Consider the following 14624-nt stretch of genomic DNA (forward strand, 5'->3'; position numbering starts at 1 on the left):
ATACTGTTTTTTTAGGAAAAGCCTTGTGGCTAGCTTTATTGATTCACAAAGGCAGTTACATCGTGTACAATTAAATGGAAGACAGAAGAGGAGAATTATCTACCCAGAGTAATGAGCTTTTCTCTATCATAGCTAGCCAATGAGTTACTTTTCCTATTACGAAGATTAATCAAAACAGGTGCAAATCCTAATAATTTTTGGGGATAATACAAATATTTCAGATGCGAACCGGTATGAATAGTATCTAGATAGTGCAGCTTCAAATTCGAAGTGAGGACTATTTAGTAAATATCCGGATTTTTATATTGAATATGGAATTATAGATACGTAAGTTTTGGGTATCCATTTTCATTTTTCTGTGTAATATTTTTATAAAACTATAATGTTCACATTAACTCAGATGATGATAAAGTTTATATAAAAATCATATATGTCAAAGAGATCTATAACTTTATAATACATCACGTTTTTTATTGTATTAGACTATTGTATAATTTAAACTTATTGTTATATTATTCTTATATTATTCTGTTGATCTATGCATTATGCAATGCTCGTGTAACTATTTTATACTCGAACCGGATTATATTAAATGATGAGCAATTCATACATTATTATACAAGTATCTAATATCTGCATATGTCCGGCCAAATAATATTTGTATATATCTGATCCTTGTATTCATATTTGTCAGGTTTCTAACTATCCGTATCCTAACTCAAATCCAATTGAAATACACAAGGATAGGATATAGGTTGTCCGTTCGCATCAGCTCGTTTTCACCCAATCACCCCTCTACCATTTTTAGCGATCAAAGTTTCAAAACTGAAGACAACCAATACTGCGCGCTCTCCAATATCTAAACCAGCCCTGCATGTGTATTTGGATAAAACAAAGGCAGCAGGATCTCTGACAACAAAATGACGAGTGGCCCCAAATGGGCCTAGCTAACCCAGAGAGGATTGGAATCTCCTGTAAACTGATGCGAAGAAACTCGACCCAAAACATCTAGACTTATTCTTCATACCAAAACTCCTACAAACTGTACTCCACGAATCCAGCCAAAGGATGTCAGATGCTCCATGCTTTCTGTGTATCAGAGGCTCCTTACCTGAGATCCAAACAAAGTCTAGGATTAGAAATTTAAGTCTCTAACCACAGGTAATGTGGGTCAGTTGAAAAGGGTGCATTAAGGTTCATAAAGGAACCAGCATATGAATAAAGCTGACAAATGTGTCCCTTTCAAAACTAAAGGTAGCCCCATTAACATATGGTGCAGAAGATCCTTCAAAGACTTGGAAGACTTTGACCTGGTGTCCACCAGTATATGAGAGACTATAGGTCTTAAGAAAGGATATCAATCTCAGTAATTGGCAATATGGATATCTCCAGTTACTTGGCTATAGGTGGCTGGTTCATCCAGGTTATCTTCGACAAATACTTGTCCTACCAGCTCCGGCAATGGGCGGCCGACTGTGGCATCGAGCATGAGCTGGACAGGCTTCGTGTTGCTTTGCTTCGCACGCAGTCAGTTCTCCATGGTGCCGAGCTGGTACCCGCACTCTCCTACAGCTCCCTTCCATGGATGCGAGAGCTCCGAGATGTTATGTATGATGCAGAGGACCTCCTAGACAAGCTTGAGTACAACCGTCTCCACCATGAGGTAGAAGAATCAAGTGCAAACGAGAGCAGTAGCCCAATCAGTGCCTTCATGCTCTCCCGGTTTCACAGCCAAGGTGTCGCTGCTTCTAGCCTTGAACCATGTTGGGATAGATCAGCAAGGGTAAAGAATAAGATGGTAAATCTGTTGGAGCGTATTGAGCAGGTTACAAGTGGAGTAAGTGAAGTACTCAGTCTACCCAGGAACATCGGAAGCAGCAATCGCAACGCCATGACAAGCTCAATACCCTACGGGAGAATCACCGGGCGGGACTTCGAAGCCCAACAGCTGGTAACTGCTCTGATAAGTTCTCAGGTCGAGAACCCAGTTTCTGTTGTCTCTATTGTTTGTTGGTGTAGGTGGCATAGGTAAGACTGCTCTAGCACAGCATGTGTACAGCAACGCTAGAATAACAGAGAGCTTTGATGTGAGGATGTGGATTTGTGTTACTTCTCTCTTGGACGAGTTGAGAATCACAAAAGAAATGCTGGAGTCAGCTTCCAGCAGTCGGTTTAGGCATGGTGGCATAGCAAATTTCAATAGACTTCAAGTCGCCTTGAAGGCAAGGCTTGCTTCAAAACGTTTCCTCCTTGCCTTAGATGACGTTTGGAACAGTGACAACAAAACAATAGCAATAGAACAAGAGAACTGGCAGAAGCTGCTAGCCCCTCTGAAGGACGGAGCAAAGGGGAGCAAGATACTTTTGACAACTCGGTCAAGTATAGTAGCAGAGATGCTACAATCATCCTCTATAATTAATCTGGAGACCTTGCAAGTTAATGATTGTTGGTCCCTGATAAAGACTTATGTGTTTGATGAGACAAAACATACCATCGACTCAAAACTGGAGAACATTGGAAGGAAAATTGCTGAGACACTCAGTGGCCTTCCTCTTGCCGCAAAGGTGGTAGCTGGACACCTGAAACGTAACAACAGTGTAGATGAGTGGAAACAAGTCTTGCAGAGAAATGCAGTATGGGAGGAAATCATGCCAATTCTACGAACGAGCTATGACAATCTACCACCACAGCTGAAACAATGCTTTGCATATTGCAGCATCTTCCCCAGAAACTGGGAATTTGAAGCTGAGCAGCTGATTCTGCTGTGGTTAGCACAAGGTTTTGTGCACCCAGATGGTTGCAGGAGATTGGAGGACATTGGGAAAGAATACATAAATGATCTATGTAATAAGTCATTCTTCACGATACAGAAGAAAGAATTTGTCAGCTATTATGTGATGCCACCTGTAATTTATGAGCTCGCAAAATCAGTGGCAGCTGAAGAATGCTTCAGAATAGGAGGTGATGAAAGGACAAGAATCCCATCGTCAGTGCGTCATCTATCAGTACATCTAGATAGACTTTCAGCACTTGATGACACAATCCCATACAAGAATCTACGCACTCTCATTTTCCTTACTAGCAGAACAGTGGCTCCAATTAATGTCTCCATCCCTCCAGTGGCTCTCAATAACATAAGAAGCCTCCGTGTGTTGGATTTATCCTGTGCATGATGGGACGATTTCCTGATAGCATATCAAATTGTGTGCATCTTCGCTACCTAAATATCTCATCTACTACCATTGCAACAGTACCAGAATTCTTGTGCAAACTCTACCACCTACAGGTTTTGAATTTATCAGGTTGTAGGCTTGGAAAATTGCCTTCCAGAATGAACAACTTGGTCAATCTACGGAATCTCACAGCAGCTAATCAGATTATTTCAGCTATAACAGACATTGGCAGGCTGAAATGCCTTCAGAGGTTGCCAACTTTCAAGGTTACCAGAGAGAAAACACAAAGTATAGTTCAGCTTGGGTACCTACTAGAACTCCAAGGATCCCTACAGATCAGAAACCTTGAGAATGTCGAAGCTCCAATTGAGGCAAAGGAAGCAATGCTTTGCAAGAAACGCCAGCTCTCTGTGCTGCAGCTAATGTGGGCATCTGATCGAGATGAGGTAAATGGAAATAAGGAAGAGGATGTGCTAGAAGCTCTCCAACCGCACGAAAATCTGAAGAGACTAGACATCGTGGGTTGGATGGGAGTCAAATCCCCTAATTGGCTTAAAAATGAATGGTTAAGCAATCTTGAGCTTATTTTCCTAAGTGGCTGAAATGCATGGGAGCAGCTTCCACCACTTGGTCAGCTTCCCTCCATCCGAACAATCTGGTTGCAGCATTTGAAAATGTTGAGACAGATAGGCCCAGAGGCATATGGCAGTGGCAGCCAAATGAAGCCATTCCAATCACTAGAAGAGCTGGTGCTTGATGACATGCCAGAACTCAATGAGTGGTTATGGAGTGACCAGACAATGAGGAATCTACAGAATGTCGTGATCAAGGACTGCAATAAGCTAAAAGCGCTGCCTCCAGTGCCTCCTAACCTTACAGAGATAACAAATTAACAATTGCAAGGAAAGGGTATTGGGTGCCATACCACCATGATGTAAAGTTGGCACATGTGACCACTGGCAGGTCCAGTGTCTCATCTCTTTGCATATTCAATTGCCCCCTGTTACTTGCCAGATTATCTGCACAAACAAACAATGAAATAATTGAAAGGTTTAGGTCACTTAGAAGCATTATCACTGATCAAATGGCAATACTAAGGTGTTCACTTTTAAAAGAAAGGCTTGAACTCATTGAGAGCCTAGACATCCAAGATTGCTCAGAGATCACCTCCTTCAGTGCAGACGACAATGATGCCCTCCTACAGCTAAAATCACTCCAGAGCTTATGTATATCTGGTTCCAACACACTGCAATCACTTCCTTCCACTCTGTCCAGCATGCAATCCCTGCATAAGTTGGTCTTATGGAACTGCCCTGCGTTGGAATCACTGGCAGAGGAACCACTGCCTCTGTCAGTTAGGAAGATTGAAGTTGCACTCTGTCACCCACTGCTCAAGGAGAGGCTCGTAAAAGAATATGGAGTTGACTGGCCAAAGATTGCACACATCCCTTGGATTGAAATAGATGGTGAAATTTTGCAGAGATTGCAAATATGAAGATAGTGTATTTTCAATCTGAAACATATGATTCAATATAGATAGATGTTGATGTAACATTAATCTTCGGAAAGGAAATTTGTTCCAAATAATTATATATGGAAACAATATTAATTTAACTCCAAAGTACTACTAGTTAAACTATCACAGTACTTCTGAAAATGGTAGAATCAGCTTGTTATTTTTTAACCAAATATTTCTTGTTTGTAAGATCTTAGCATTTCAGTTAAAAGTCATGTCAAATCTCATTCATAGTAATCATGTTAAAAATGTATGTGGGTAAACTATGCAACTGAAAGGAAATATGCAAGGTAACCCAAAAACTGAGTTAAACTATTTTGGCTGTTCAACAAAAAAATCCTAGATGCTTCTCAAAACACAGGAAAAACTGAAGCATATATGTAATGATATTCAGTACTAAGCATACATTCCAAGGTCAGAAAACAAATGACTATTATCTGGAAATGTCATTAAGATTCAAGATGCCAAGCGCATGCACACATATTTTTAAGAGAAGCTACATAATCAATAGCTAAAGTTGATGTTATACCAAGTATCTATAGCATAGACTCCCTCTGGTCAGGTAAAAACATCGCTTCTGACAGCAAATGGTTAGTTAACTCAACTCCAGTAAGAACATCATCTTTTCCCTACCAGAGACAGTAATGACAAAAGGTCCAGCAACCAACAAATTAACCTAAAAGTTAAAGCCAAGGGGTACCATAGAACTCAGTGCAATACAACTATTGGGCACATGACATGTATAAACATCTGGCATTGCTAAGTAACAAAGGGCCAAAACTGCCAGAACTCAGCTGATTCTTCACAGTTCATATACAAACCTAGCTTAGGAGCATAAGAGCATCAGTCAGAAACAAATTTGTCTATTCCTTTTACCGTGAGCACCATTTCCATGCCTTTTACAGTGGTTGTAACCAACACTAGTGAGAAATGTCCTTATGTCCTGTGCACTGCTGTTGCCAGCCTGCAGTAGGTGTTCATCTTCTTCATATATAAGGTAGGGATAGGGAGCTTCACCTTTCCTCCTTGAAAGCAAATTTGATGCGCCTCCTAGTACGTGGTATTCCCAGCCTTGAACATCAACTTTGATCAGAAGAACTCTCTCAGTATCTGGAACAAGTTCATCCAAAGGAATTGTGGAAACTTCAACAGCAATTTCTGCATTAGACTTAATGCTAACTTTGCACCGTCTGCAGATATAGCACTGTTGTCCAGTCGACCAATCACCTAGGTTACCAGAATACACAATAAGTAGTGGAAAAAGGCAAAACAAAAACATTACCCAGACACGGAGAAAGCAATTTGAGATTTCTAGATTATGCAAATATCTCTTGTGAAACTAAGAAAATCAGAATAATTGCCAAACTGTAATGCCTTACATGAATGCACAATTTGTTTATGCACTTATGTCTTGCCTAATTTCAGATATATGATAGTGGCAAACTGGCAACCAATCAATCATGGTTGTACATGAACGTTCAAAAATATATATATACAGGCTACAATATTCTGAGATAAATAGTAATCCTATTATGAAAAGTTTGTAGTGTTGCTTTAACAATATTAAAGTTTATCAGTATGAGATTGGACAGGTAATACTGTTTTTCCATGTAAGCTTGTTCCAATAGTTACAATGACATCCTGCAAGCTTGTTCGACTGATAACATGATCAAAATGTCATGCTTAGAGACCAGTAAGGAAAAGATGTTCATTCATCGCTAAAAAGGTAAAAGAAAGTAGCATTTTCTAATTCTAAATGACTGCAGGTCTGCAGCTAACAATTATGCATAACAGTGATCGCACAAGGTCGCCACGATGAGCTAATCTGTTAAAGAAAATCAAACTATGCTCAGAACCAGTACCCTGTGCATCGTAATAGTCCCAACTCGATCAGAAGCTGCAGCCACGCAGCGTGATACACCACAATGCGGTGCTGCACCCGGTTGAGGTACACCCCGTCGAATATCCGCTGCAGATTCTCGAACACGGGCTCGAATCATCGAATGCCAGCACCCGAAACCCCATCACGGCGGCCACAAATGATGCCATGCCAACATTGGCTCCCACGTCCACCACCAACCCACCGGATAGTTGCCCCCTCCCCACCTTGCCGCCGAGCAGCTCCTGGATGGTCTCGGAGATGTCGGGCTTGCGGAAGCGCTTGGCCTTGAGGAGGCGAGCGATGTTCTTGTGGGGTGGTCGGGGAGGGTACCCATGTCGGCGAGCGAGTAGAAGAAGGGGTACGACACGCCCTCCACAAGGTTGGCGACCATCGAGGATGCCTGTGGCGACGCGTAGCATCCAAAGGAGCGGAGGTCGCCTGGCAGGCGGCGGAGGAGGAGGAGGCCGCAGAGGTGGCGAAGGATAGACCCGGCGCTTTCTAGAGCACAAAGAGGAGCAAGACGGTTCTGGGAGTCGAGGATACCGCCGCAGGAGCGTGCCGGTGGCGCCGGCGGTGGGGCCGGCAGTGCCGACATTGATGAACTGAGCTCGGGCTTTTGCTGGAGCAGCCAGCGGCGGTGCCGGATAGCGTTGGGGGAAGCCGCCGGGCTCCGGGCTTTGCGTTGCCTGGTAGTGTGGAAAGAAGAGATGAGTCGTCGAGCTGCCCACCATTCGTGGGCCGGAAGTGTGTAATTTCGGCCTGTGTCCACCATTTCGGCCTGCGTAATTTTAGAATAACTGCTGGCAAAGCAAACTATTTTCCATCCAGAGAAAGAAAGGAGAGACAGAGCTGCAGAGACTCGTACGATGAAGATCTCTAATCTAATAAATATCGGTGTTTCTATAGATAAATCCGAACGTGCCCAATCAACCAATCAATTGTACGACACCCTGGTGCAGACTCTGGCCTCCTTGTACACCTTGCCGGGGCGGCAGACATAGCCCTGCTCCGGCGCGCAGTGCTCGTCCCGCGAGCACACGCACATCCCCTCGAGCGCGCACCCGGGCGCGTCCGTCGTGGGCGACCTCCCGCCGATGCCGAGCATCATGTTGCTCCAGTCGCTGGAGAAGAGGCCATCGGGGTCGTAGGCGTCCTTGACGCGCAGGAAGCGCGGCAGGCCGGAGTACTTGCGCGCGGCACCGACGAAGGCGAGGTTGCGGTTCTTGCCCCAGTGCGGCAGGCCGCCGTACTTGAAGATGCCCATCTGCTCGACCTCCTCCAGCACGTCCTCGAACAGGCGCGGCCGCCCGGAGTCACGGCTGCGGTAGTAGGTGATGTCGAAGTCCACCATGTCCCCGGACGGTTCCCCGCGCGGCGCGGGCTTGCCCAGATGCGCCGTGGACGCCTTCACGTAGCGTATGAGGATGCCGTCGTAGAGCTCCACGCCGCACAGCGCCCTGGGCTCCAGGTCCCGAAGCCGGCGCACCTCGGCGACGAACAGCACGGCGCGGCGCACGGGGAGGCTGAAGGTGGTCTGGTGGAAGAGGGTGCCGCCCCGCACGCGCGGGTCCCGGGGCACGCCGTCAGCAGCGCATCCTCGGGCCCCGCCACGCACCCGCCCGACGCCTGCATCCGGTGCTGCGGCCCCACCACGGGGTACCCCGCGAACAGCCCGCCGCTCCGCCACTGCAGCCCGTACCCGGCCGCCGACAGCGTCGCGTGCGTCACCCGCGACGTCAGGCACTTGCCGCTGCCGTTGTCGGCGCGCTCGAAGAGGTCCTCGGCGAGGCGGGTTGCCTGGATCGCGAGCGTGGGGGTGGCGCGGAAGCCGATGAAGTCCATGGCGCCGTCGTCGGGCGCGCTCAGCGGCAGGCGGTCGTCGATGCGGTACACCGCCCGCCCATGCCCTGGGAACCACGCGATGTCGGCGAACTCGTGCCGGTACCCGAACGTGCCCACCTGCTCCGCCAGGTCGTCGTCGTCCCGCTCGCTGAACGTCACCGAGCGCTTGAACAGAGGTTGTAGCGCCAGCGTCACCTTGCATCGGGAGTATATGAATGCATAATTATTGGACGATCAAGTGTTTATTATTTGATAAATTAAAAACATGATCTTGGAATATGGACTCAAATAAAGTCAGGCGACTAAAACGTCTCTCAAGAACATGAAATCGTGCAATAAAAAATTTTCATCTTTGATAATCCACCATATGGTGTCGTCGAATAATATAAGTATAGATATTTAGTAAGTGTTTTAATACGCTAGAACTAATAGTTAGTTGGCTAAAAATTATTAGTAAAATTAGCTAGCTAATAAATAGCTACAGAACTATTAGCTTTTTATCAAAAATAGCTAACAATCAAATTATTAGTTAGGGTATTTGGATGTCTCAACTAACTTTAGTCACTAACTATTAGTTTTAGTGTATTCAACCATCTCCTTATATTGAGACGTAAATAAAAGGTTGTTTGTAAAATATTATCACTGCATGATCGATTAAAATATATGATTGCACGGATGTATCCCTCCACAACGGACTATTATCCATCTAATAACTCGATGATTTCAGAGTATAAGGGACTGTACATAGTAAGCTTTATTGCCGAAAGAGCGGATATTGTTTTGCTTTATTATTGCCGAACTATGTATCATGTTTTCTACTCCAAGAAAACGTTGCGGTCTGCCAATAAATGTTGTAGTACGCACCGCTTTTAATCGAGTTGTGCAAGTAGGCAAATGTGTGCCCAAACGTTATGATTCTTTGCTTTTAAGAAACTGCAGATTTGCTTAGGAAAGAAAATTTACCGAGTCCTTAATCAATTCCATGCCATATATCTAGTCTGTTTTTAACGAACAAGAACACGCGGGAATGCCAATTTCACTTGAACATAAGAGTTTGTTGCGGTTACACTATTACGAAATACGAACTGACGAACTCATTGTATCATGTCATGTTCACTCCTGTCAGACGAGGGGAGAATGCTCACTTGACGCCGGCCACATATACCACCTTACCTGAGAGATGACGCCGAGGACGCCGAGAGAGACCTTGGCGGCGTCCAGGTCCGGGTCAGCGGCGGTGAGCACGCGCACCTTGGCGTAGCCCTCGGCGGCGGCCGCCGGCGTGACGATGCGCATCCCGACGACGTACTCGTGCACGGCGCTGCCGTTGCCCCAGAGCGAGCTGCCGTGCGCGCCCGTGCCGAGCATGCCGCCGACGGTGAGCCCCCACCAGTAGGGCTCGTAGGGCAGCGCGAGCCCGGCCTTGGCGGCCTCCTCGACGAGGTCTCGCAGCGTGACGCCGCTCTCCACCGTGACGCGCCCCGCCGCCGGGTCCACGGACACGACGCGGTCGAGCCGCCTGGTACTGATGACGAGGCCCTCGCCGCGGCCGCTCCCGGGGCACGCCAGCGGCGGGATGCTGTGGGAGTAGCGGGTGGCCACCTTCATCTTGGTCCCGGCCGCGGCGGCGCCGGCCACGGCGCGCACCAGCTCGTCCTCCGACGCCGGGTACACAGCGGCGGACGCGCGGCACGTGGAGCGGTCCGGGAACACGCCGTAGGCGCTCGACACGGTGCAGTCGGCCGTGCCGCCGCCGGACGAGCACTGCACGGGGTCCGGCGGCGGGCTGCCGAGGGCTCCGTGGTCGGCTGCTGGGCCGGCCAGCAGTACGCTGGTGAGGGTGGCCAGGACGAGCGGCAGCATGCTTCGCCAGCCCGCCGACGGAGTACAGTGCATTCGTTCCATTCGAAGCAGCTAGCTAGCAGCTGCCGGAGGCCCGGAGCGAAGGAAGCTTTGCATTGCAGGGAGCATGGCAGGTTGGCAGTTCTATATATATGGAACAACTAACCATTTGCCTGGTTAGATGAAAGAACACGAGAAGTGTTAGAGTGGTTTAGGACGTGGAAGCGTAATACCCTATATATACTGTGAGTTATATTGTCTAGGAGTCTCTATGTGTATTTGTGTCCATCTGCATTATTGTGTGTCCTCCTTTTTATAGTCCAAGAGAGGCACGTAAATGGTGGCTGAGCCCCGACAAGTGGGCCCAATAATCTATTGTTAGATATGGAGTAAGTCAAGCGTGGTATATGGAGAACAGATACCTTCTTCTGGTCTTTCGTGTAGATCTCCTGGCTTATTGTGCCCTTGCCCCGTCTAAACTATTAGGACCTTTAATCTTGTTTACTCTGGCCATTCTAAGTGGGAGTTTCATGTCAGTTTCATTCTTATTAAATGACACCACTACATAAGAAAACATGTGACATGTCATGTAATTTAATGAAGAGATATATGAGAAAGTTTCATGGAAGATGAGAGAGTTTCGTGGTGATGAAACTCTATCTATATTGTTTCCTAGACAAATAGTGACATGGCAGTGGCGGACGCAGGACAAAAATTCAGGGGGCAAAAAAACATACGACAAAATCAACTAACATCGTAAACACAAAGTTTTATATCAATACATGATACAAGTTCAAAGAAAAAACATATAAATAAAAAAGCAAACATATCGCGCTAAGTTCATGTTGACCGAGGCAATTGCATCCTTCTAATTTTGATATGTTGAAATCGTCGAATAATAAGCTCATCGTCAATGGATTTGAAGATCTCTTTTTCAGTGTAGCAAACCATTAAATCATTAAACCAGTCATCTTCAATCTTGTTACGCAATTCTCTTTTAATTATATTCACAGCTGAAAATGTTATCTTAACACTTGTCGTTGACACATGTAATAATAGGGCCAACTCAATTAGCTTGTAGACTAAAGGAAATACAACATGCTTTCCGGTCTAAACCATCTTCATAGAAAGAGATGCTATATCTTCACAAGTACTAAAAGCAGCACGCCTTCTCACATGAACAATATATGTCTTGAGTTGCTCTGTTAACATTACACGATCAACTACCGTGAAATTTTGATCATATAACTCACCAAGCTTAACAAGCTTCTCCAAATCGAACATAGAAAATGACTTCTTTGGATCAAGACAAGCAAAACCAACTAGCAACTCACTTGAAACTTCACTTGGACTAGCACCACCTGTTGCGGAACCTCTTAAAGCGACTAAAAAATCTCCTCATTTATCTAAACAAAGAGTAGCGATAATTATCAACAGATCAATTATTGCTGCAATTGCAAATCTAGTACACCTTATCTGCTTAAGTGTTTACCTTCATCCTACTTGAGCTTGGATTCTGGAAGGGAGCTTGGATTCTGGAACAGGAAGGGTACCTAAGCGACTGCTGGACCCTGGACTGCTCCTCAGGTTAGGGGCAGCCGAGCGGCGACCGATAGGGCGGGTGCGCCGCTTGCGTGCAAACTGTGTTGCGCGCCTGCGCCGGAACTCCGAAAGACTCGCCCGCGGACTGTGGTGCGCCGCTCACCTGTAGACTCGCCTACGGACAGTGCGTCGGCGTCCGGCAGTGCTGGGAGCGTGGGCGCTGGACGAGCACACAAAAAACCGGTGCCGGCTTTGGATGGCTTGACAGAGAGGAGAGCACACGAGATATTGGAGAAGGCGAGAAACAGAGCGCCAAATATGGCTTGGGCTGGTTAGTGGACAAAGAGAAGGCCCAATGAAGTGATTTTGGCCCATAACTGAAAGGGAAATATTCCTACAAATAATTTTGGTGGTTGAATGCCCAACACAAATAATTGGACTAACTAGTTTGCTCTAGATTATATTCCACAGGTACATAAAGGTTCAACACAAACCAATAAAAAGATTAAAGAAAGGGTTCAAAAAGAAAGGAGCAAAGAAACCCAAGAGTGCCCTGGTTTGGCGCAACGGATTGTCCGGTGTGCCACCGAACAGTGTCCGGTGCACCAGGACCGTACAACTCCGAACTCGCCACCTTCGGGTTTCTCCAGCGCCACTCCGCTATAATTCACCGAACTGTCTGGTGCACCAGCGGAGCAACGGCTACCAGCGCAACGGTCGACTACAACAGACACCTGCAAAACGCTACAGTGCGCGGACAACTCGCGTAGAAGTCAGAGCAGTCGCCAGAGGCGCACCGGACCATGAACAGTACCTATCCGGTGCGGCACCGGACTGTCCGGTGCCACTAGAAGACAAAGCTCCAACGGTCAAACCCTAACGGTTGGGTGACGTGGCTGGCGCACTGGACTGTCCGGTGCGCCCATCGACAGTAGCCATCCTCAACAGTTGTTTTGGTGGTTGATGGCTATAAATACCCCCCCAACCACCTCCACTCCAACCATCCAAGCATTCAACACATTGCATTCAATACAAGAGCAATAGACTCCACTCCAAAGACACAATTCAAGTGATCGATGCGCTCAAAGTCCCCAATTCAACTCTAGCGCATTAAGACTTGTGAGAGGATCATTTGTGTTTCTTTGTTGCTCTTGTTTGCTTGGTTGGCTTTCTTTTCTTTCTCACTTCTTACTCTCAAGCTTTGTAAGCAAGGCAAGAGACACCAATTGTGTGGTAGTCCTTGCGGGGTCTAAGTGACTCATGAGATTAAGGAAGAAGCCTCACTCGATCTAGGTGACCGTTTGAGAGAGAAAAAGGGTTGAAAGAGACCCAGTCTTTGTGACCACCTCAACGGAGACTAGGTTCTTTAGAACCGAACCTCGGTAAAACAAATCACCATGTTCATCCGCATTATTTCTTAGTTGATTTGTTTTCCCCTCTCTCCCAGACTTAATATTCGTTCTAACGCTAACCCCGGCTTGTAGTGTGTGCTTAAAGTTATAATTTTCATATTTCGTCTATCCACCCCCCCTCTAGGGGACTTTCAATTGGTATCAGAACACGATACTTCATTTAGAGTCTAACCACTCGAAGTGATGTCGGGAGGATCCGCCAAGAGGGAGATGGAAACTGGCGACAAAGCCACAAGCCACAAGAAGGCTCCATCAAGGGAGTCTGGCGCTAAAGGAAGGGATGAATCACCTCCCCACGTCAAGTCGCACCGGAGTCGCGACAAGAAGAAGAAGATGAAGAAAGTGGTCTATTATGAGACCAATTCTTCGTCGCCCTCCACATCTGGCTCCAACGTCGCGTCCGTCACTGCTAAGCGCCATGAGCGCAAGAAGTTTAGTAAGATTCCCTTATGCTATCCCCGCATTTCAAAGCGTGCTCCTTTACTTTCCGTCCCATTAGGGAAACCACTGTTTTTTATGGTGAGGACTATTGTATGTGGAGTTATAAAATGAGGCATCACCTAGCCTCACTCCACGCAAGTATATGGGATATTGTTGAGTTTGGAGCGCAGGTACCATCCGTGGGGGACGAAGGCTACAACTCGGACGAGGTCGCCCAAATCCGGCACTTTAACTCTCAAGCCACTACTATACTCCTCGCCTCTCTATGTCGAGAGGTGTATAATATGGTGCAAGGGTTAAAGAGTGCCAATGAGATTTGGGACGTCCTAAAGACCGCGCACGAAGGGGATGAGGTGACCAAGATCACCAAGCGGGAGACGGTCGAGGGGGAGCTCGGTCGATTCGTCCTCAACTAAGGAGAGGAGCCACAAGAGATGTACAACCGGCTCAAGACCTTGGTCAACCAAGTGCGCAACCTCGGGAGCACCAAATGGGATGACCATGAAATGGTCAAGGTTATTCTAAGATCCCTCGTATTTCATAATCCTACTCAAGTTCAATTAATACGTGGTGATCCTAGATATAAGCTAATGTCTCCCAAGGAGGTAATTGGGAAGTTTGTGAGCTTTGAGTTGATGATCAAAGGCTCCAAACAAATCGTCGACTTGGAGCAAGGCGGCACCTCCACACCTGAGGTGCAACCCATCACATTCAAAGCGATGGAAGAGAAGAAAGATGAGTCTACATCAAGTAGGCTCCCCATCGACGCCTCCAAGCTCGACAACGAGGAAATGACGCTCATCATCAAGAGCTTCTGCCAAATCCTCAAGCAAAGGAGGGGGAAAGATTACAAACCCCGCTCTAAGAGGGTGTGCTACAAGTGTGGTAAGCCCGGTCATTTTATTGCAAAATGTCCTATGTCTAGTGATAGTGACAGGGGCGACGACAAGAGGGGAAAGAAGAAGGAGAAGAAG

At 46.7% G+C, this 14624-nt stretch overlaps 1 pseudogene; it reads right to left on the bottom strand.

The window, feature by feature from the left end:
• Nucleotides 1–657: 657 nt before the first annotated feature.
• LOC103626089 (L-gulonolactone oxidase 2-like) lies at nucleotides 658–12069 on the bottom strand (annotated as a pseudogene).
• Nucleotides 12070–14624: the final 2555 nt, after the last annotated feature.

The sequence above is a fragment of the Zea mays genome, chromosome 5 (assembly GCF_902167145.1).
Source record: "Zea mays cultivar B73 chromosome 5, Zm-B73-REFERENCE-NAM-5.0, whole genome shotgun sequence".
NCBI lineage: Eukaryota > Viridiplantae > Streptophyta > Magnoliopsida > Poales > Poaceae > Zea > Zea mays.